At 39.1% G+C, this 22003-nt stretch overlaps 1 protein-coding gene and 1 non-coding gene across 2 annotated transcripts in view; one reads left to right on the top strand and one right to left on the bottom strand.

The window, feature by feature from the left end:
• Nucleotides 1-22003, bottom strand: part of NKAIN2 (sodium/potassium transporting ATPase interacting 2) — a 968735-nt gene that overhangs the window by 51334 nt on the left and 895398 nt on the right. The gene's annotated exons all lie outside the window — the stretch shown is intronic.
• LOC121146300 lies at nucleotides 4528-4652 on the top strand. Its single transcript, XR_005882174.1, has one exon. It is a non-coding gene; the product is annotated as a small nucleolar RNA ACA64 (small nucleolar RNA).

The raw sequence follows: 22003 nt of genomic DNA, 5'->3' as shown, positions 1-22003 counted from the left end.
TGCCCCCCACCCCCAACCCCATTCTGGAAGCTTGTGTCCTTGCTCAGCATTCTTGCCTTCCACACATATGTTAAAAAAAGGAAAAACAGAATAGAGTACAAAACTATGCTTACACATTGGTATAATTAGCACAAATTTGGCATTAACCAGGCTTAAATGCCTGCCAGCCGTGGCTGTTTTTCTTCCAGCAGTGTAATACTTCCCTAGGTGCAAGGCAATCTAGGCAGTTGCCTACATCTGGGGATTTTCATAGTTTTAATAGCGTGTTGTTCTATCAAACAGAATTTATCATTGTACAGCAAGTGTGTATTGAAACACAGGCTAATCCAAAGCTCTTTCTCAGGTAAGTAAGTGTTCTGTAAACACCAAAAAGTTGAGATGGGTACACTTTGTGCACTAAGTGCACTTTGTGCACTGAGATGGGTACACTTTCTCACTTTGTGCTCTAACAGTACCATTCAATATCTGCATTACCTAGTTTAATTTATTCTATTTTAATTTTGCATATTAGTTCTTAAACTGTTATAAGTATTCTTAAATAACCCAGAGTATTTTTATTATTCCAGAAATTATTTTCTTGATCTTTCCACTATCCTTATAATACCCCACTCCACTTCCATGTAACCATTGTTTTGGTATATTGATAATCACAGGGTAACTTTACTAGCCTTGAAATTCACACAACTAGAATTTTACTGCTTTGTGTATGGATTCTTCCAATGAGAATTTTTTTTGAGATTGATCCAAAATACCATTTGTATCAGTAATTTACTATTTTGTAATTCATAATATGAATAAACATGTTTCAGTTAACTTTTGCTGCAAAACAAATCTCATCAAACTTTAGTATCTTGAAATAACAACCCCCTTTCTCATTGCTCTGTTGGTCAGTCAGTGATTATAGTTAAATTCAGCTAGGCATTTCTTTCGATGGACTTGGTGGGGTTAGTTCAGGCCTCTGTGGTTGATTATGATCCATCTGGGTTGCACATTTTCTAAATGGTGGCTGATTGTCAGGTGTTGTGATGAGGACAAAGGGAACAAACACATATTTGTAATTGCATACATGCCAAGACACTCTGGGCTTGTTCATATTGAAGTGGTAGGCTCAGAAAGCAATGATAGCAGCCTGCACTTTTAGAATCTGTTTGTATTACACTTGAATCATTTCAATGTCCAAAACAATTGGGGGCCATTACAGCAAAAATATCCATGATAACTATAATTTACTTATTCACCTTTTGGAGTACACTAGAATTCTCTGCAATTTTGAGATACTATGAGTGAGGTTGCTTATAATTTTTTTTAAACAGAGGCTTTTGGAGAACATATCGTTTCACTTCTGTTACAGAAATACCTACTAGTGGATTTGCTGGGTCATGAGATATAAGCCTGACTGAATCTAATTATTCAAGAATATAGATTGTTACCATCAAAATTCAATGTAATTTTTACTTGGGGTTATGTTTGTATCATAAATCACTTTTCCACCACTTTATTACACCCTAAACTTTACTAAAGGTTTTCTATGCAGATTGTCTGATGTGAGTAGGGCTGGAGAAATGAGGGAATTCATTTGAGACTGCAACCGGATGCTAGGTAGACAACTGTGAATTCATTTGAAACAGTGGAGTTAGAAATGCTCCCCAGAAAACCCAGCAGCGCTTCTGAATGCATGGAGAGCAGAATGGGGATTTGGACAATTTTTCAATCTCACAAAACAAATTGATCCTGGTAGGTAGAAGGTTTTTACTGGCCTAATACCTATTGTTTCCTAACTCTGGATGGTTCTCATTTTGTATCTTGGATTAATTTGTTTAAACAAATATGACTCAAGGGTTCATGATTAAGAATTGACAGGAAGATAGTCTCATGCTAATTACTGACCCATCGTGAAAGCTAATGGAATGATACCTATGAACGTACTTCTTGCTCTTGGAAGAAACAGTAATAGGCTCATTCTCTTCACCTCTAAATATATACCAGATTCATTCTCTGTTCTGCCATCCTCAGAAGAAGGAAGGTAGCTTTATATTTCTTCGATGTTCCTGGTGTATATTGGATTAGCTCAAGTGGTTCCTGGCTTGCTGCTTGTCTACTCTCAGCATGTAGAAATTGAGGACCCATTAGCTAACTTAGAGATGTTCACAGAAATATTTCCTAACACAGAAGCTCAAACATGGGTGATTTGCTTGTTCCTTTTACTATCACAAGTTCTAAAAATTCTTTAAAAGACGTTTATCATTTATTAGTGAATATTGTTCATATTTCTGACAGGTAGCTTTACTATATTCCTGTTACACTAATTCTATTTAAGTGATCATTTTTTATTTTGTCTTTGTAATTTTTATGCCATTATAATTTCCTCATTACTAACTTGCAAAAAAAATCAGAGAAAGAAAAACATTGATGACTTCATTAAAAAATGAGAGGATTAGAGAAAGCAAAAGGCAAAGGAAAAGGAATTAATAATTTGTAAAGATTTGAAAAAAAAGCAAGAGGATGACTTTTTGTTTAAGATTTATTAATTTCTATTGGAAAGGAGTACACACAGAAAGAAGGAGATGCAGAGAGAAATATCTTCTTCCATTGATTGACTCCCTAAGTGGCCACAATGGCCATAGCTCAGCCGCTCTGAAGCCAGGAACCAGGAGGTTCTTCCGGGTCTCACATACAAGTTCACAGTCCAAGGTTTTGGGTCATCCTCTACTTTCTTCCCAAGCCACAAGCAGGAAGTTGGTTGGGAAGTGGAGTAGCTGGGACACGAACTGGCACCCATATGGTATCCCGATGAATGCAAGGCAAGGATTTAGCCACTGAGCCATTGCACAGGGCCCAGGGATAACTTCTATACAGGGCTTTTATTTTAAGTATCATTTCAAAACTCAATCAAGATGTTGTAATAACCATGTTTTTAGTTTTTAGTTTTTTTTTTTTTTAGTCCAGCACATTAGTTTCTACTCTGCCTTGCAGTGTTGTTCTTCGAAATCCAGGAAAATATGTTTTAATCCCATTAGATTTCTTACTACATTTGAATAGAGTTAAGAACCAAGTTTTTCATAATCATAGCAGCAGACCTCAGAGGGAGAGAAAGCCCTTTGTATGTTTTTCTTGTCATTATCCATTTTTCTCTCAGAAAAGTGAGCCTTGATGAAAATCTATCTTCTTGCTTTGCCTTAATGACTTCGAAACTGTTGAAACCTCATTACTGAATGTCTCATTACTGAATATGTGTGTGTGTGTGCGCGCGTGTGTGTTTGTGAGTGTGTGTGTGTGTACTTAAATACATTAATATACAAAGATACAGCATTCCACTGGTTTTCATGGTGGTTTATGATGGTTGGTTGAATTCTTACAAAATTAGCACTTTCATGCTTCTGAAGATCAACTTTCCAATGCTAGACAAACCAAGAGATACTGTTACATTTAACTTTCTTTTCACCTCCATTCCCAAACTCTCCATCTAGAATTTGCTTTTGACTAAGTGTAGTATCTTCTAGATCCACATCCTTAGATAGTTGTGATTTCAACTACTTATAATTTCACTGTCCCTGGTAATATTGTTGCTTCAGAAAAGCAGGTAGGCTTGTTGTTCCTCATTTCTGACAAGCATATTCAATTTGATGGTATTAATGAACAACACTAATTGCTAATTCTCTAGTGCTCACTCAGCTATGAGCCACGCACTGCTCATGCATATGCTTTCTCATTCCTCATAGTCACTCTATGAGATCCATAGAACATCGTACTCATTCTAGATCAGAAATTTGGGACATTGTAAAGATAAAATATTTCTTCATATTTGCTCACATATAATTTGTGGAGCTGTGATTTAAGCTCAGGCTTGAGATCAGCTGGGAAAAGCTGGCACTGGGGGCTAGTTCTGTCAAGTCAAACCATAGAACTATCTGGAGAGTGCATAATCTGGGAGTGGGAGAGGCCTGGGAAGGAAATAGTGGGCTCCTCCCTCTTGGGTTACCACTTCCACGGGAGGGCATAAAACTAGGACAGCGGCTGGGGTGGAATGGGGTGTGGGACAGACTGGATTACTGCTACACATACTGGCAAACCAGGGCAGGGGACAGGCCTGGTGGGGGTTATTGCGGGTCGTTCCAACTAGGCTGAAGCTCCCACTGGTTTATGCAAGGGCCAAGTATGTGCTGGGCAGAACCAGGCTGGACTGCAACACCCATTGGTTCCAGTGGAAGTCAGGGCTGAAAACAGAACCAACCCAGCAATTGCAACCACCAGCTGATCGGGGCGATGGACTGTGCTGGGCCCTGTACTTGCTAGCACATACAAGAATCTGGTTTGAGCACACCTCAGATAAAGTTTCTTTGGAGATCTCCCCAATCAAAATGCTGGACTCAGAACCCTACATAAGAAAAGAGAGAAGACAGAACAGGTCAACCAACCATCTCAGCTATGATGGACTATGTCAATCAGTGGATTCTTCAAAGACCTCATGGTGCTTGGAGTGGCAAGATTGGCAGCAATTCATAACTGTTGCAATATCAAAACCTTGGCACTGGATGAAAATCGCCCTGGCTTAGGCCATAGCCATGGGTGAGATTCAGCGCCTAGAGCCACCAGGAGCCTCAGCACATCTCCCACTGCCTGTGTGGAAAGGTGAGACCCAGGCCCCGACAGGCGCAAAACAGCAAAGGATAAACGACAAGCAGGTGCAAAAAGAAAACCAAAGAGTCTTCCAGCACCCGCCTGGGGGCTGGAGGGCATCGGGACAAGAAGCGTCCCATGCCTGGATCGCACACGGCCACAACCATGCACGCGCCCGGAGCCGGTATCGGGCTTGCTGGAGCGCCGTGGACTACCCATGGAGCTCTGTGCAGCAGGTCCGACTGCTTTACTGCTTGCCTGCAGGCTTGAGCTGGGGGCAGGACCGGAGTGGGTGGAGCTTGAACCTGGGGAAGTAGTCTTCCAACCACCACATGGGAGCTGGAAGGCCCGGGGACAAGCAGTGTCGCATGCCTGGATCTCACGCGGTCACAATCATGCGCGTGTCTGGAGCCGGTATCGGGCTTGCCAGTGCACCATTCGGCGGCAGGCTCTGCCTGCTGGCCGCCCGGCCAGGGAGCTCTGGGATTTGGTTTCTATGATTGCTGCTTAGAAAGCTCCATGATGAACCTTCAGGGCTTTGGGTATATGAACCAATCCTAAAGATTCCCAATGATGTAAATCTCCCCCGATGGACCTCTACCTAATATGGTCTCAACCCATGTGTTTTTAAAATTGTATAACCAAATATATTTTCAAAACCTTTTACTACTCAGAAATTGGGCGGGAGAGCATAGATACCTTCCATCTCCTGTGAACGTGTGAGAAAACTGTGTAGTGTAACCTCTCAGACACATAACAGGTAACTTGTAGACAAGAGATTCAAGACAACATTAGACAACAGTAAAACTACAAAGATATATGGGGGAATCAAGAGCGACCCTGATAGTCTATTAACAGGAGGTCATGTGCACAGAGCAGTGGGGGACCACAGAGTGGAGCAGGTGGACAGGAGGAGGCTTGTATCCCAAACCTGGAGTCTCCCAGATCCCCACCAAGGGCTATCAGTACGGGCGCCAAGGACCACATCCCAACTGCCAAAGAGACCACGGGGGACTGGAATGCCTTCGGAGGCCAAGTACTCAGAAGACATCCTCCCCGCCCCCCGCCTTTGGACCTACCACACGGGATGGAAGAAGCTGAATCCTTCATCACAGGATCCAAGGCCATTGGAACAACAACCAGGAAACCTGAGTGGTCTTCAGAAACAGAAGAACAGTAAACTCCCTTCAGGACTAGGGAGAGGAGCAATCTCTGGGTTTTACTTAGCTCCAACTTCGGGTCCCCACCCTCTCTGCAATGACCATGAGGGACGCTCCAGAGCCACCCCCCCCCAACACACACACACACACACACACACACACACACACACACACACACACACACACACACATTCTCACAAATTGGAAAGGATAGGCAGAGAACAACAACAAGGAAGGCTTGGTCAGCATGGACTCACACACACCTTACTAGGTAGGACATGGGGATTAAGTACTCCTCACCAAGGTATGGAAGATTTCTCTGCACACCCTCCCTAACACTGTTTCACACCTCAATTGTTGAAATGTCATTGAAATAGTCACAGGAAGTTGTTAAGACCATGCATCCAATTTTGACAAATTGGTTGCTCAATACTTTGTCAATTTATCCCTTATCGTTATTAATCGTTGCTAATGTTATGTTGGGGCTTTTAATTGACCGGGATTCTACTCTGTTGGCTCTGCCTTCAGACTGGGGAGGGTCTCCCCAAGAAGCTGATGAACTTGACCGGCCCATGAGATGCTGGACTCTATGCTTGGTGTATGCTTGCAATGAAGGAAACTCAACTAAACCTGAACTGTGGTTGCGCAACGGGGGGGCGGGGGGGGGAGAGGAACCCACCATGGGGGGAGGATTGGGAGAGGGGTAGGGGTGTCCCAGTGCCTATATTGAACTGTGTCACATAATACAATAAATAAAAAATAAATAAAAAATAAATTAAAAAAACAAAAAACAAAGAAAAAAGAAATATCAAAACCACTTCAGCAAGAATCTCAGAGCATGCCCTACATCCGGGACCTGGGGAGGGTGGAAAATTGGGTGGGCCTTCTCCCTTAATACCCCCTTTAAACATGAAGGAAACAATATGGAAAAAATACTAGTCTTACCCCCTTTTCTGTAGCCCTTGAACCTTTTTACCCTAATTAACTATGTAAAGATTGTCAAAATTAAAAAAAAAAAAAGAGAAAAACAAACTCAGGGTCGCATAGTACCAGAATCTATGCTCCTATACAATTCTCTATTCTTTAAATTTTGATTTGGTTGCAAAAGACTACATCCTCACTTGAATTGCAGTTTCTTGAAATATTTATTTTATAAACTGACATTTTTCCCTTGAAATGGAGCTGGTTAGGAGATTAAACATATGTAAATATAAAAAAGTACAGCTTTCCCTTTGAGAGGCAACACTACTTGATTTTATTTATTCACTTAGTTACTTAAAAGGCAGAGGGAGAGAGTTTCCAAGTCCATGGCTTATTTTCTAAGTTCTTGCAATGGCTGTGGGTGGTTTAGGGTTGGCTCAGATCTGGAGCTGAGAGCTGAAAGTGGAGAAATCAATCCAGGTGTCCCACGTTCATGGCAGGAACTGTTACCTCCCAGGGAGTGCATAGGAGGTGAACTAGAGTCCAGGAGGTGGAGCTGAAATTTAAGCCAAACGTTTTGTTGTGTGATGTGAACATCTCAGCCACTAGGCTAAATGCCCACTCTGAACATTATTTATTTATTAAAAGCCTAAACTATAGAGAATAAGTTTCTCTTCTGTTTAAACATTCTGAAAAAAATCTAAAGTATCTGACTGTAAGACACTCGGTTTCTGTGACTTTATTTTGCTTTATAGAGGTAAAGATTTCAGACTTACTAATGTTTTTATTGCTGACAATTAATGGAACGGCTATGATGTTAAAGTACATTGCAACTAAGATAAACTATAAATAACAGGTAACAAAGATGTCTAGCAGTATAAAATTTTACTAAAATTATAGTAATTGAGAAAAATGACTATTTGGTACAAAAATTACAATAACTGCCAGTATGGTTCTCTGTAATTTAAAACTTGATATTTTAGATACTGATGGAAACATATAGAGGACAAAAAAAAAAAAGAAACAGAAGATGGTTTTATGTCTTGGAACATATAACATAATAGAAAGGCGTAACAAAATTCACAGTGTGTAACATTATAGTTCATGCTCTACTGAAAAGGAGATACAGAGGAATCCAAGGTAATAGTGAAAATACGAAGCATTGTTGTGTCTTCAAGAGTTCTTGCTATTTGGAAAGCAAAAGAAGCCTGTTGTCTTCCACTCTAACTGCACTCACTCCTCACGTCTTACTGGGAATCTGATGGAATGAAGGCTGGATTGCAGATGCACTTTCTTACCACCATTCTTCAGCTGTGATTGCTTTCTTTGCTGTGAAGGGTCACATTGAGTGAGTCAAGGATCAAGTGAAAAAGGGAAGTGAAACAACCCATTTCTTGTTCTTCACTTCTTCCAGCCTAGAATTTCTATTTCAAACTCGAACTTGACTCTCCAGCAAGTTACTGTCAGCAAAAGCCCAGTGTAGTGCAAAGCAAGCCTGAGGATTATTTTGTGCCAGAGTGTTCAGTAGAAACATGGGATCCATAGTTATGCAAAAAGATCCATGGGATTAATGAAAAATAAAGCTGCGTTAGGTTTAATCATTTCTTATGGAGGAATTGAGTAGGAACAGAGATCTTCCGTGTTATTTCAGAGCAAATTCTCCCCCAAATCAAACTTTAAATGAGCTCAGGAAGATGAAGTTTGGCAGTCATTTCTGCTAGAAATGCCAGTCTTGGTCAGAAGGAGCAGAGTACCGAAGCTGGCACAGAATTGGCATATTTTTAATATTACAAAATTCTAATGATCTTGATCCTGTCCATTTTGATACTTCTGGTAACTCAGCAGCTTGATCTCTCAATGGAAGTGTTTGGGAAAATAAAGGAAAAAAAATTCTTAACTTCAAATAAAACAGAGTAGGGGTTTTTGTTTATTAGTTATTTTATCTGTATCAATTTATCAGAAGAAACCATTAATCTACTGCATGAAGATAGATGTTTCTCTGAAGAGATTAAAGGCCAGTTTGTCTCAGGAAACTACAAAAGAAGGTTCTGAATGGCTCAATTAAAAAATTATTTTTAGCCTTCTAAAAAATGGTGGGTGCAGAATTTGCTTGTGAGTTCCATTTTTGCTCATTTCAAAAATTGAGTGTCTATGCCTCACTCCCCAATTCATTGAGTGCTCAATATTCTAAAAGCCTATAATTAAAGGAAATGGAGCATTTTTCCTTCAAAAAAAGTCAAGAATGTGCTCAGATTATTTGGTTATCAAATTCCAATCACATAAATTCCATAAGCAATATCCAATTGCTCTGGGAACATGAAGGAGTCAAGAAATAAATCATTTCATTTGTTTCCTTATTTGGAATGTTTAATTTTAAAATTTAATAAATAACAGCATCTTTGGAAAAGCCTGTTTTTCTGTCCAGTTGTCCATCAAATATGCACTTCAGATATCCAAAGGAACATCTTACTCTTACCATGTCCCAAACTAATTTCAAGTTCCTCCTTCTAAATCTAGACTGTAGCCAAACCTTTGCCTCAGTTGCTGACACTGCTGACCTCTCAGCTGTTAAACTGCAGGGCTGTGAGCTTGACTGGGACTCTGCTTTTTCTTACACACACTGTAGCATCTGAACACGTTAGGGCCACTGCAGTCTCATAGATCCTCCTTGCCATTTCTCTCTGCAGTAATGCTGCAATAGCTTCCCTCATTTCATTGGCTGCCAACCATTCATTGTCCACTTGCTATACAGCAGGCAGCTGGCTGATTTTAGGGTGTAGATACATGCTACATTCAGTACATGTAATGATGACAGCCTCCACACGCAGCATAATCCATGCTCCATTACCTTTGTGACCTGACCTTCTCTTCCTGTCCTCCATCTTACTTTTTTTTTTATGTGCCATGAACATCCTTATTATTATTAGTGAACACACATTCCCTGTGCTTCTTACAAGTTCTGTCCAAACGTCCTCTTCTCAGTAAAGCTTGAAAAGGAAGATTTGCAGAGAGAAGGAAAGATCCTCCATACACTAGCTCATGCCCCAAATGGTCACAGTGGTCAAAGTTGAGCTCGGGGTCATAGCCTAGTGACTAAATCCTTGCTTTGCATGCAATGCGAGCACATATGGGTGCCAATTTGGTCCTGGCTTCTCCACTTCCCATCCAGCCATTGTGGCCACTTGGGGAGTGAAACAGCTGATGTTTTACTCTCTGTATTATATTCTCTCTGTATTATCTTCTCTCTATAAAAGCTGCCTTTGCAACAGAAAATGAAACTATTATTTAAAAAATGCCAAACCATGAGATAAAACAAAATAAATATTGAAACAGACATTTATAACATCAGGTGCCTACAAAAAATAGAAATATCTGAAATAAATGATCTAACCAAGCAAAAATGAACAGGAAGCAAGAAAATGATAAAATCACAGCAGAAATACATAGAATTGAAAGTAAAAAACTACAAATAGTTAAAACCATTGTTAGCATGAGTAAAACAAAATTTTAGCCAGAGTGGCAAAGAAATGCAAGAGAGTAAAACAAGTAAAATTAGGATGACAAAGCAAACACGAGAGACTAGTAAGGGGATCTCTTCTTGTTGAATGAATCCTTTGGTCACTATGAGGTGTCCTTCTTCATTGCTTTTAATATTTTTTGCACCAAAGTCTACATTTTCAGATGTAAGATTGGCTACACCAGCTTATTTTTCCTTTCCATTAGCCTGGTACAGCTTTTTCCAATCTTTTAACTTTCAGTTTCTCCATATCTTTGTTGGTGAGATGTGTCTCCTCTAGGCAACAGATAGATGGATTTTGTTTTTTAAACGAGTCTGTCAATCTTCGATGCTTGATTGATGACTTGAAGCCATTTTTATTTAGGGTTAATATTGACAGGTAGTAAATTGATCCTGTCATTTTAGTGACAGATTGTTTATTCTTTGATTTAGTCTTCTTTTGTTGTTTTATTGGGATGTTGTCCACTTTTGTCTTTGTTTTTGGTAGGTGCTATTCCATTTTTCTGTCAATGGAACACCTTTAAGAATAATCTCTATACTTGATCTTAGCCAAAATGCCAAGAAGCTATAAGAATAATTTTTTTAAAAAACTAGTTTTATTTATTTATTTATTTTTATTGAAAAGTCAGATATATAGAGAGGAGGAGAGACAGAGAGGAAGATTTTTTGTTCACTGATTCACTCCCCAAGTGCTGCAATGACCAAAGCTAAGCCGATCCAAGGCACGAGTCAGAAGTTTCTTCTGGGTCTCCCATGTGCGTGCAGGGACCCATGTGCATGCAGGGACGGCTTTGGGCCGTCTTCCACTTCTTTCCCAAGCCACAAGCAGGGAGCTGGGTTTGAAGTGGGGCCCATATGGGATCCTGGCACTTGAATACAAGTACTTTAGCCACTAGGCTTCCATGCTGGGCCCTTTAATTATTTTTTATATGGCCTGTTTGGAAGAAGGGAATTCTTTTTCATTACTGTGTAAGAATTTCTTTCATTTTCAGAGACAAAGGAAAGCTTTGCTAGGTAAGTTAATTTTTTTCCTTTCAAAATTGAGAATAAGTTCTCCGTTCTCGTCTGGCCTTTCAGAGTTCAGCAGTGAGATTGATTAGGGTTCCTGAATGTGTTAATTGATTTTTAAAGGATGTTCTCCTGGCTGAAGAGAGCTTGATGATCATGTGTTGTGCTGAAGATCGCTTTTGGTTAACCCCATGGGAATTCTGTGTACCTACTTTATTATTTTTTTTTTCTAATTCTTTCTCCAAATTAGGAAAGCTTTCCTTTATTATTTCATTGAATACTTTTCAGAATTGGAAGACATTTGCTTTCACAATAGAGAAACAATAAAAAAAAAACTGGAAGTGGAACTGAGCTAAGTTAAGAAAAATATTCAAGCATCAAAGGACACTATTTAAACGCTGAATATAAGAGTTATGAGATGGGCCTATGAGTGATAGCCTAGCAGCGAAAGTCCTCACCTTGAATGCGCCAGGATCTCATTTGGGTGACAGTCCTAATCCTGGCTGCTCCATCTGCCATCCAGCTCCCTGTTTGTGGCCTGGGAAAGCATTTGAGGATGGCCCAAAGCCTTGGGACCCTGCACCCACGTAGGAGACCCAGAAGAAACTACTGGTTTTAAGTTGGCTTGGCTCCAGCCATTGCAGCCACTTGGGGAGTGAACCATTGAACAGAAGATCTTCTCTGTCTCGCCTCCTCTCTATCTGCCTTTCCAGTAAAAATAAATAAATACATTTTTTAAAAGTTATGAGAGTTTCAGAAGGCACAAAAAGAGAAGTTAATGTTCTCTTAAAGAAATGCCCTCCAGATTTGCCTCCACTGTTATCCAGCCAGAAGGCCTATGGTCCTATTTCCAAGATGGCTCCTTCATGCTCTGGAATGTGTGTGATTCCTCACTTTTGTTTGGGCGTGGTATCTTCCCATTTACTTTCTTGGTCAAGTTTTCCCCATTTTATGGCTTTCTTCCCCACTCAACAAGAACAAAATTCAAGTCTTAAAATGCCTTTTCTGGATTTCTCTCTTTCTGTCCATTTGTTGCCAAGGTTTTTAAACAATTATTTCCATGCTTGCTCTTCACATACCTTTTTAAAATTATGAGATATCATTTGATGACTTGGTACATGTACAAGTTGTAGAATGCACAATTCATACTAAAAATGTCTATGTCCTTAAAGATTTATTATTTTGTGGTGAAAACACTATATCTAAACATACATATATTACATCACACACATGCACACACATATATGTACTAAATATATATGTGTATATTTTACATGTATATATTTTACATGTGTATATACTTATTTATATGTATATTTTTATTAGAGAGATACAATATTTGAGTACATATAGTATTGCACCACAGAGTGTTACAGAACACCAAAACATCTTTCTCTTGGGGCTGGTGTTGTAGCAAAGTGAAAGTGGATACAGTTGCTGCCTGTAATCCTTAAATTTAATATGTCATAGGTTTGTGTCTCAGCTGCTAGTAGCCACAACAACGCAGCAGCAGAGGCCCTAGTTTTTAGGCTCCTGCTGCCCACATGGGAGATCCAGATGAAGCTGCTGACTCCTGGTTTTGGGCTGGCCCAGTCATGGTCTTTGTGGTCATCTTGGGGGTGAACTAGCAGATGGAAGAATCTTTTTTTCCTCTCTCGCTGTCTGTCTCTAATTATCTGTAGTTCCAATCATCAAAACTAAATTTTAAAAAAGCTTTAAAAAAAACCCCTTTTCTGATTTAGCCATATCTTAGTATTCTTTCACTAACTCTGCAGATGTTTTATTCCACACATGGGCGCAAGCAGGCTTCATCTTTGTCCTTCATGGAAGACTGTTTTCTCTGGGATGAAAGCCAGTGATTTCCAGGGTGCTTTGGACCTTGCTTGGTTTGGCTTGACTTGGATTCGGTTTTACCACTACTGAAGAACCTGTAGATTCTTGAGATCCTTATACCCTTTGTCCTTAGTGACAATACTGCTTTTGTTTTCCTTCCTTCTACTTAAAAATTCGTTTCTTCTTTTGTCCTCATTTTCTATTAAAACACTAAACAACTGTTATCCCAAACTTATTTCTTAAGCTGTCTCACTTACTGTACTTCTGTATTCACTCAGTAACATGCACCGCATGTGGACTTGAAAGACACTGGAAACTATTTTAATGAGGACAAGAACAAAATTCCTTATTAAGATAGAGTGCAACAGGAAAATCTGATTGCTCTGAATTGTGGGATGAAAGACATGTGGAAAGCAAGTGTAGAATGACCCTCAACACCCTGCGTGAAAACGGTAGGAAGAATCCAAAATTCACAACTGCAGTCAAAATCTTTCCCTGAAGCTCCAGTTTACTGAGCAGCTGTTACTACGTATCTCGATTTGCATAATGTTAGATTACTTCAAATTCTCCATGTTCGCTCCAGGCCTCTTAGTCCTCAGCTATGGCTTCCTTGTTTCAATTTCTGTTTCTTAAAAAGCATAATTATCTATTCCATTGCATTACCCTGAATCTTAGAGGCTGTCATTGACAGCGCTTATGCTCCTATTGCTACACTTCTCATCCTAGGTTCCTTACAGATTCAGTTGTTTCTCTCCCAGCACCACTGCTACTGTTTTACTCTTGGACTTCACGATTTCTTGCAGAGTGTGTGGTCATAGGTTGCCGATTCGTTTTCCATATCACTGCAAGAAAGATCCTCCTAAAAATGCAATGTTATCATGCCAGTCCTATTTGTAAAGAATCCTCAATGTTCCTCCAGAATAAAATTCACTCTCTTACCTTGCATATATGACATTTCAAAATTGGCCCCCTGCCTATCACTCCAGCTTTATTTCTGTAACACTGTTCGTTCTAGATGCACAAAACTACTTGTACTTGTTCATCAACGTCATCCTATCTAAAAACTTCTGTAACATCTGACAGCCCTTGGCCCTGATGGTTCTTGAAAAAGAATTCTTGCATTCACTGGGATACCTTTTCTTGTTTCCTCAAAACTTGGGGTAGATGTCATCTGTCTTTACTGTGAAACAAACCCTTGTCTTTAAAAACTGGATTGACATTTCATTAGTCTCAACCATGCTCACTATAAAAAAAAGACAACAGAAGTTTCTGCATTTACTTAATCTCTGTTAACAATCTTTTTTTTTCTATAAATCGAGATGGCAAAATGAGAATATAATTTTCATGTAAAAAAACAAGTCTGAAAGAAATTAAATATTAACTTACATGCTGTGTAATTCCACTCTTCCTTTGGGAAAATATTTAAAATATTTTGAATATTTACAAAAATAATACATAGAAGCAACAATCATTTTGAAATGTTTACATGCATTGCATTATTCAGTGCTGCATAATTCACTCAATCCTGTTACTTTCAGACAACTTCAATTTTTTCTATTAAAAACATTCTATTAAACTATATGTGTTGATTAGGTTATTAAATCAGGAGTAATTCTTTAGGAAGCACAATTCAGAATAAATTCTAGTAGATAACAACTTATAGATCTTAAAAATCTGGTTAATTCTTTTGCAAACACTATCAAATTGAATTTTAAGCATAGACTAAAGTAGATAAAATATGTTACAGCATTTTAAAATTACTTTTACGATGTAGCTTCTCTAAAATGCCTCATGGTGAAGAAACTTGCAGAGAATAAGCACTTGTATGTGATGAATGGCAATTAAAAGCATTGGCTTCTGGACTGGTCACAATGCTCAGGGAGTCAGGATATTCTGAGTAAGTTAAAGGAGGGTTTGAGAGCTTTAAAAAACACAAATTAGCTAATGCTGTAGAGAGCCCTTGATGATCTCACGATTCTCTGGAGGTGGCAAATGGATCATGATCCAAGAGGTTATGTGGGGGCATGACTGAGTCATTGGGATGACACAGTGTGTGCTTGGAAATAAATCTGGAATGAAGGCATCTGATAGAAAACATTTGAGAATGACTGGGCTGATGTGAGAGGACCAATTAATCTTCTGGATGTACGATAATCTTTTAAGTTGTCTGTAGTAGATCTAACATGATGAAATCCTAAGAGGTGAAACAGTGCATTAGAGAAGGCTTAATAAGATTATAGTTAGTACAGGGAAAGCAGTGGGGGGGTAGAAGGAAAATTAAAATGTCTAAATTATACGATGGATACTTAAATACATGGCATGCAGAGGCAGTTAAAATAAAAGATACTGTAATTCTAAAAAACTGGAAACCAAACCCCTTAATCTCTCTCTTTAGGAGATCGCATTCTGCAGGGAAATGGGAATAAGATTTAAAGGTGTTTATCAGCACCTTTTTTTTTTTTTATAGATATGCAGCAAGACTCTTTCGGGAGATTAGGGGAAGTCTTATCACTTCCTTTCTCTGGGAAAGACAGAAAGCAGTTGAAGGGTATGAACATAAACCAGTAGAGAATTCCAATTGACAATTCCCAGTGGAAGGCTGCCTGGCAGGGGAGAAACTGGAGGCAACTTGAAGGCTGGAGAGACGCCTGGGTGCAAGAGCCACCAAAATAATATTTTTGCATTTAGTTAGACTTTTTAAAATTTAAAACTTAATACTTTCATATTCTTATGAGATGTTTGTTTTGTGAATTTTTCCTCTTTCCCTTTTGAGCAGATATGTACCCTGCTTTGTTTAACCCCTGTTGAATGTGACTGCTCTCATTTGAGAGAGCTGTTGAAGTGCTGACAGAATCTCTCTCCAGAGACAGCCTCTACCCGCCTTCCACCAAGTGGAAGATAACAAAGGAAAAGGCGTTAACTCTTGAATTGCCAGAAGAAGGCCATAGAATTACACACATATTTTCCAATTGCTTCCACTTAAAATGAGGGTCACCTTAGAGAGTGCTATAGAGTTCTAAAAATGATCATCCCGAGTCATGAATCTTCCTGTTAGGTTTAGGATTATTTGTTTAGATGTTTTGAAACATCAACTACCTGCACTTAATATGATAAATTTGACTGTACTGAATGTATTTCATCTCACTTACTGATGAATGCCTCAGTTAGAACTGTAAATAAGAAAAATCAGTAAAACAAATGCATGTCTATTAAGTGTTTTGCTAAAACCAGAGGGGAAACGGCTTCATGGGGAGACATGGAAAATTCTGAACACTTTGATGACCTTTCAAAATTAAGCTAAGTTGATGCTTTGCCCAACAGATGGAGAACATAATTTCCAGTAAATAGACCACAAGAGAATGCATTCCTCTGTCTGAATTCTTCCCCAATAGAATGAATTAACAGAAGCATAACATGAGAAACGGAGCAACAAAACACATACACATGTGTGAGCTCTGTTCTACAGGATTTATTACATTCTTTTTAGCACTAAGAATCTGGAGTACCTTTCTTTGGGTTTGTCTTTGGGGAATGCTGTAGAATGGTTTAATCATCTGGCTTTGGTAGCTGACTGCCTAGGGCAGCTGTAGCCTTTCTTATCATTATGTCTCACTGTGTGTCACCTTTCCGAGACAACTATACGATCAGGATAAGAAAAAATTGTTTCTTTATGGCTGTAGATCTAACAAAACCACATGCTGCTCACAGCCCACCAAATGAATGCCTAGCATCAAAAATCAACCTGAATTAAATGAAGTAGTTGATTATAAATGCTAGACACTCAATTTAGAAACTGTGACTTAAAGAAAGAAACAACACAGGCATTGTTCGTTTACCATGAGAGAAAAAAATGTGATTTTATGAAGAGAATGAAATATTTTCTGAGGCTGTGTGAATTCTGATTGTGGCGACCAACGCTAGCTTTGCAAGTATGACATTATAAAGTGATTATTTAAATGGCAAGTGCATCAATATTTTTGTCATTGCCAACAAGCATAGCCTAGGAATACACAACATCTACATTTCTGTCTCATTTATCTCAATACCATGCTAGTTATCAAAATATTATAAGCAATGGAGGAAATCAAGTGCAAGTTCCTTTTCTAGACAGCAAAATTTTGAAGTTGATTAATTAGACAATACTTATACCCAGCAAATGTTTGAGAAGGAATGTTTGGTGGTTGGATCAAAAGCATCACACAAGAAGGTGCTTTTTCAGCTCTAACAGCACTTATATTCAGGATACTGCATTCATTATTTTTCTGATAATGAGGGGTCGGGGTCTGAGCTTTCAAGGCTCCGCAAGCAGAAGACTCTTCACAGAGCAACCAGTGAGTGTGGCTGAGACGACAGCTGAGATGAATGTCTTGCTGGAGAGGGAAGAGCTTAGCTGAGAGCTGTGCATCTCTCTTAGGGGACACACTCATTATATTTCCACATTGACGGAAATACAGAGCTTATACATGCTTCCCTCTGCAAGAAGGCTGGATATGGAAGTTTGATAAAGAGTTAATTCATCCCATCCTGCTTTATTATGCTCTGTATGTTCATAAATTATAGTAATATACCACATGAAAATAATACAAATATGCATCCTTATTACTTAAAGACCTACCCTTAGTTTAAAATGATATGAATATTTTCGCAGCTATAGAATGGAAACACATTTTGTTGATTCTACTTTTAATGTTTTTCAATCATTGATGTAATTCTAATTAACATAAAGACATTGTCACATGGTGTGATGTGGAATACCAATAATTGGGTAAAAATAGAACTTCAGAACATACAATGACATCATGTGGTAAGATACAGTGGTGCTAAGGGACAATGTTGTGGCACGCAGATAAAGCTGACACATGTCATGCCAGCCAGCATCCTATAGGGTTTTGGGTTGAGTCCTGACTGTTCTATTTCTGGTCCAGCTTCCTGCTAAAGCATGAAAAAGTAGTTAAAGATGCTTCAAGTACCTGGGACCAGGTCACTCATGTGAGGGACTACTCTTGCCTTCTGCATGGCCCATCATTGGAAATGAACCAGCAGCTGTTTCTCCTTTCTCTGTGCCCATACAGGATCTTGGTGCTTTCAAGGTGAGGATTTAGCCATTGAGCCATTGCACTAGGTCCCTGATAATGTGCATTGTAGGAAGGAAGCAGGCAATGGCTCAGGTGGTTGGATCTCTGTTATTCACATAGGAGACAGACAGGGATTTCTGGATTCCTGTCTTCATCCCATTTAGTTGTGACTCCTAGTAGCCATTTGAGGATTGGACAGGTGGTCTCTATCTTCTGGCCTTTGACTCTTTGTAGTCTTTCTTTCTTTATTTAATTTTAAAGATTTATTTTATTTTTGTTTGAAAGGCAGAATTACTGAGAAAAGGAGAGACACCTAGAGAGAAAACTCCCATCTTTTAGTTCATTCTCCAAACAGACACAATGGCATGAAATGAGGCGCTCTGAAGACAGTAACCAGGAACCTCCTCTAGGTTTTCCATGTGAGTCCGGGGACCCAGGGACTTGAGCCATCCTTTGCTGCTTTTCCAACCCATAAGCAGGGAGGTGGATTGGAAGTGGAGTATGAGTAGCTACAACATGAACTGGAACCTGTGTAGGATGCTGGTAGGTGGGGGATCAGTCTGTCAAACCACGGTGCTTGTCCATGACTCAACCTTTCAATTATAAATAAATAAACAATAAACAAAAATTTTCAGAAAAGTATCCTTTTCTCCAGCTATTGCGGCCACTTGGGAAGTGAACCAATAGATGGAAAGTTTTTCTGTCTCTTTTTCTCTTTGTAAATCTACCTTTCTGTCTCTTTTTGCTCCTTGTAAATCTGCCTTTCCAATAAAAATAAATAAATCTTTTTTAAAAATTCAAAATGATTCAAGTCTGCCCACCAACCTGTGGCAGGCACAGCCTACCTGAAGAGAAATCCTGTGGATATGAAAGGGAATGGCCAAGGGTAACAGAAGAAGAACTACAAGCAACGTGAACAAGGAAATTAATGTTTCCCTTAAAAATGAACAAAAGACCATGTCAATCTTAGTGTTACAAGATGATGACATTGAGGGTCTCCCAGAAATTAAAAAAATTTCCAGGAATTTAAAAAAAATCAGTTTTAAAACAGAATTGAAATGCTTGAAATGAAGAATTCAGTAGAGCAAACTACAAATACAGTGGAACATCTTAGCATTACAATGAATTAGGCAGAAGAAAGCATTTCAGAGCTAGAAGACAGCTCATGTTAATATGTCCATCATTAGCAAACTAGAAAAGGAATTCAGCTAAGTTTAAAAAATATATGTCAAGAATTGAGTGAGTCAGGCAAACACCAAACATACGGGTTTTTGAATCCCTGAAGGTGAGAAAAGGGAAGCGAAGCAAACTTCTCTAACATGGAAAAAAAAAAAGAGGAATCCAAATATAGGATGCGCAAATAACCCCAAATAAGCATGAACAGAAATGATCTTTGCCACAGCACATCATATTCAAATGCTCTTTGATTAAGCATAAAGAAAAGATGCTCAAATATGCAATCCCAAAACATCAGTAACGTACAGAAGAACACCAGTCAGACTCAAAGCTGGCGTCTCATTGAAAACCTTACAGGCTAGAAGAGAATGGAGAGACAAAAATCCAGAATTTAAGAGGAAAAAATTCTGTCAGCCCAGAATACCATACCCAGCAAACATTTAATTTACATGTGAAAATGAAATAAAAACCTTTTAAAGCAAACAAAAATGGAAAGATTTTACCCTGCCTGACCAGTACTATACAGGATGCATAAAAAGATGCTACAGACAGGAAAACAAGACACCTACAACAACCAAAGAAGACAACAATGAAGAACATCTCAGTAAAACCACAAAATAAACCTAAAGCAAACAGAGAGACCTGCAACTAAAATAGAACAAAATCGATACCTGTTGATAGCAACCCTGAATGCAGATGACTTAATCTAATTAATAAAAGACATAGACTAGCACAATGGACTAAAAAAAAAGGACCCATCTATCTGTGAACTCCAAGAAACACATCACACCAACTTTCACAATCCTGAAAGCGAAAGGATAGAAAAAGAAATTAGTAAAATAAGTGGGTGTAGCCATTCTAATATTGGACAATATGGACAGTACATATTTTTATTAAAAAATATTTATTTTCATGTAGGGAAGGCAGAATTACACAGAGGAGGAAAGGCGAAGAGGGAAAGATCTTCCATTTGCTGGTTCACTCTCCAAATGACCACAATGGCCAGGGCTGAGCTTATTCAAAGCCACGAGCCAGAAGCTTCTTTCGGGTCAGCTATGTGGATACAGGGTCTCTAAGCTTTGGGCCATTCTACACTGCTTTCTAAGGGTTTCAATAGGAAGTTGGATGGGAAGTAGAGCAGTTAGGCACAAACTGGTGTCCAAATGGGATGCCAGTGCTTGCAGGTGGAGGATTAGCCAGCTGAGCCAGTACACTGGCCTTGACAATATAGATTTTAACGTAAAAAGCATTAAAAGGCATGGAGAAGGGCAGTACACAACGACAAAGGCTCCATGGATCAAGAGGAAATAGGGATAATTAATGTATCCACACCAAATGTTAGGGCAGCTGGCTATGTAAAGCCATTACTAACAGATTTAAAAGGAGATATAGACCCCAACACAATAGTTGTGGGTGATGTGAATATCACACTATTTTCAATGGATAGATCAACTGGATAGAAACTTGGCAAAGAAGCAACAGAATTTATATATACAATAGAACAAATGGACTTAATAGACATCTACAAAATCTTTCATCCCACTGACAGAATGTGAATTTTTTCCACTGATGCATGGAACTTTCTCTAGGATAGACCATGTTATAGGGCAAAAACAAGCCTCAGCAAATTCAAGAAAATCAAAATCATTCCTAGTGTATTCTCAAACCATTAGGGAGTGAAACTGGGGACTATCAAATCAAAATTCTACAGAGAATATACAAACACCTGGGTGCTTAACAGCACAGTCCTGAATGAACAGTGTGTCAAAGAAGAAATCAAAAATGAAATTAAAGGGCCCAGTGCGGTGGCGCAAGTGGTCAAGGTCCTCGCCTTGCACGCCTGGGATCCCATATGGGCGCCGGTTCTATCCCGGCAGCCCCGCTTCCCTTCCAGCTCCCTGCCTGTGGCCCGGGAAAGCAGTCGAGGACGGCCCAAAGCTTTGGGACCCTGCACCCGCGTGGGAGACCCGGAAGAGGCTCCTGGCTTCAGACCGGCATAGCATGGCCGTTGTGCTCACTTGGGGGGGTGAATCATTGGACAGAAGATCTTCCTCTCTGTCTCTCCTCTCTGTATATCAGCCTTTCCAATAAAAATGAAATAAATCTTAAAAAAAAAAAAAAAGAAAAACAAGTCAAGTATATACCAGAAGGTACTAGATAAAAACAAAGAAACAAACAAAACCAGCAAATCAACCCCAAACGTGGCAGATAAGAGGACATAGAAAATCAGAGAGGAAGTAAACAAAATTGAACTCAAAAGAGCAATACACGTGACCAATCACTCTAAGAGCTGGTTATTGGAAAAAAATGAACAAAATTGATATGCCACTAGCCTAACTAATCAAAAAAGGAGGGAGAAGATGCTAATCAATAAAGTCAGATTAAAAAATGAGACATAATAACAGACATAATGGACACACAAAGAATCATCACGAACTAATATAAGCAACCTGATGGCACCAAACTGGAAAACTCAGAAGAAATGGATTTCTGGCCTCATGCACCTACCTAAACTGAATCATTATGTCATTGAAAACCTAAATAAATCAGAAACCAGGACAGTGACTGAATCATAATCAATCGCTCCAAAAAAAAAACCAGAAAGAAAGTCCAATACTGATGGCTTCACAGCTGACTTCTATCCAATATTTTGAGAAGAAATAATTCCAATTCTTCACAATCTATCCAAAACAATG

The sequence above is a fragment of the Ochotona curzoniae genome, unplaced genomic scaffold, assembly GCF_017591425.1.
Source record: "Ochotona curzoniae isolate NIBS_2020 unplaced genomic scaffold, NIBS_Ocur_1.0 scaffold_3890, whole genome shotgun sequence".
Lineage (NCBI taxonomy): Eukaryota > Metazoa > Chordata > Mammalia > Lagomorpha > Ochotonidae > Ochotona > Ochotona curzoniae.
The sequence above is the reverse complement of the archived record's forward strand: the minus strand, read 5'-3'. Positions and strand labels throughout refer to the sequence as shown.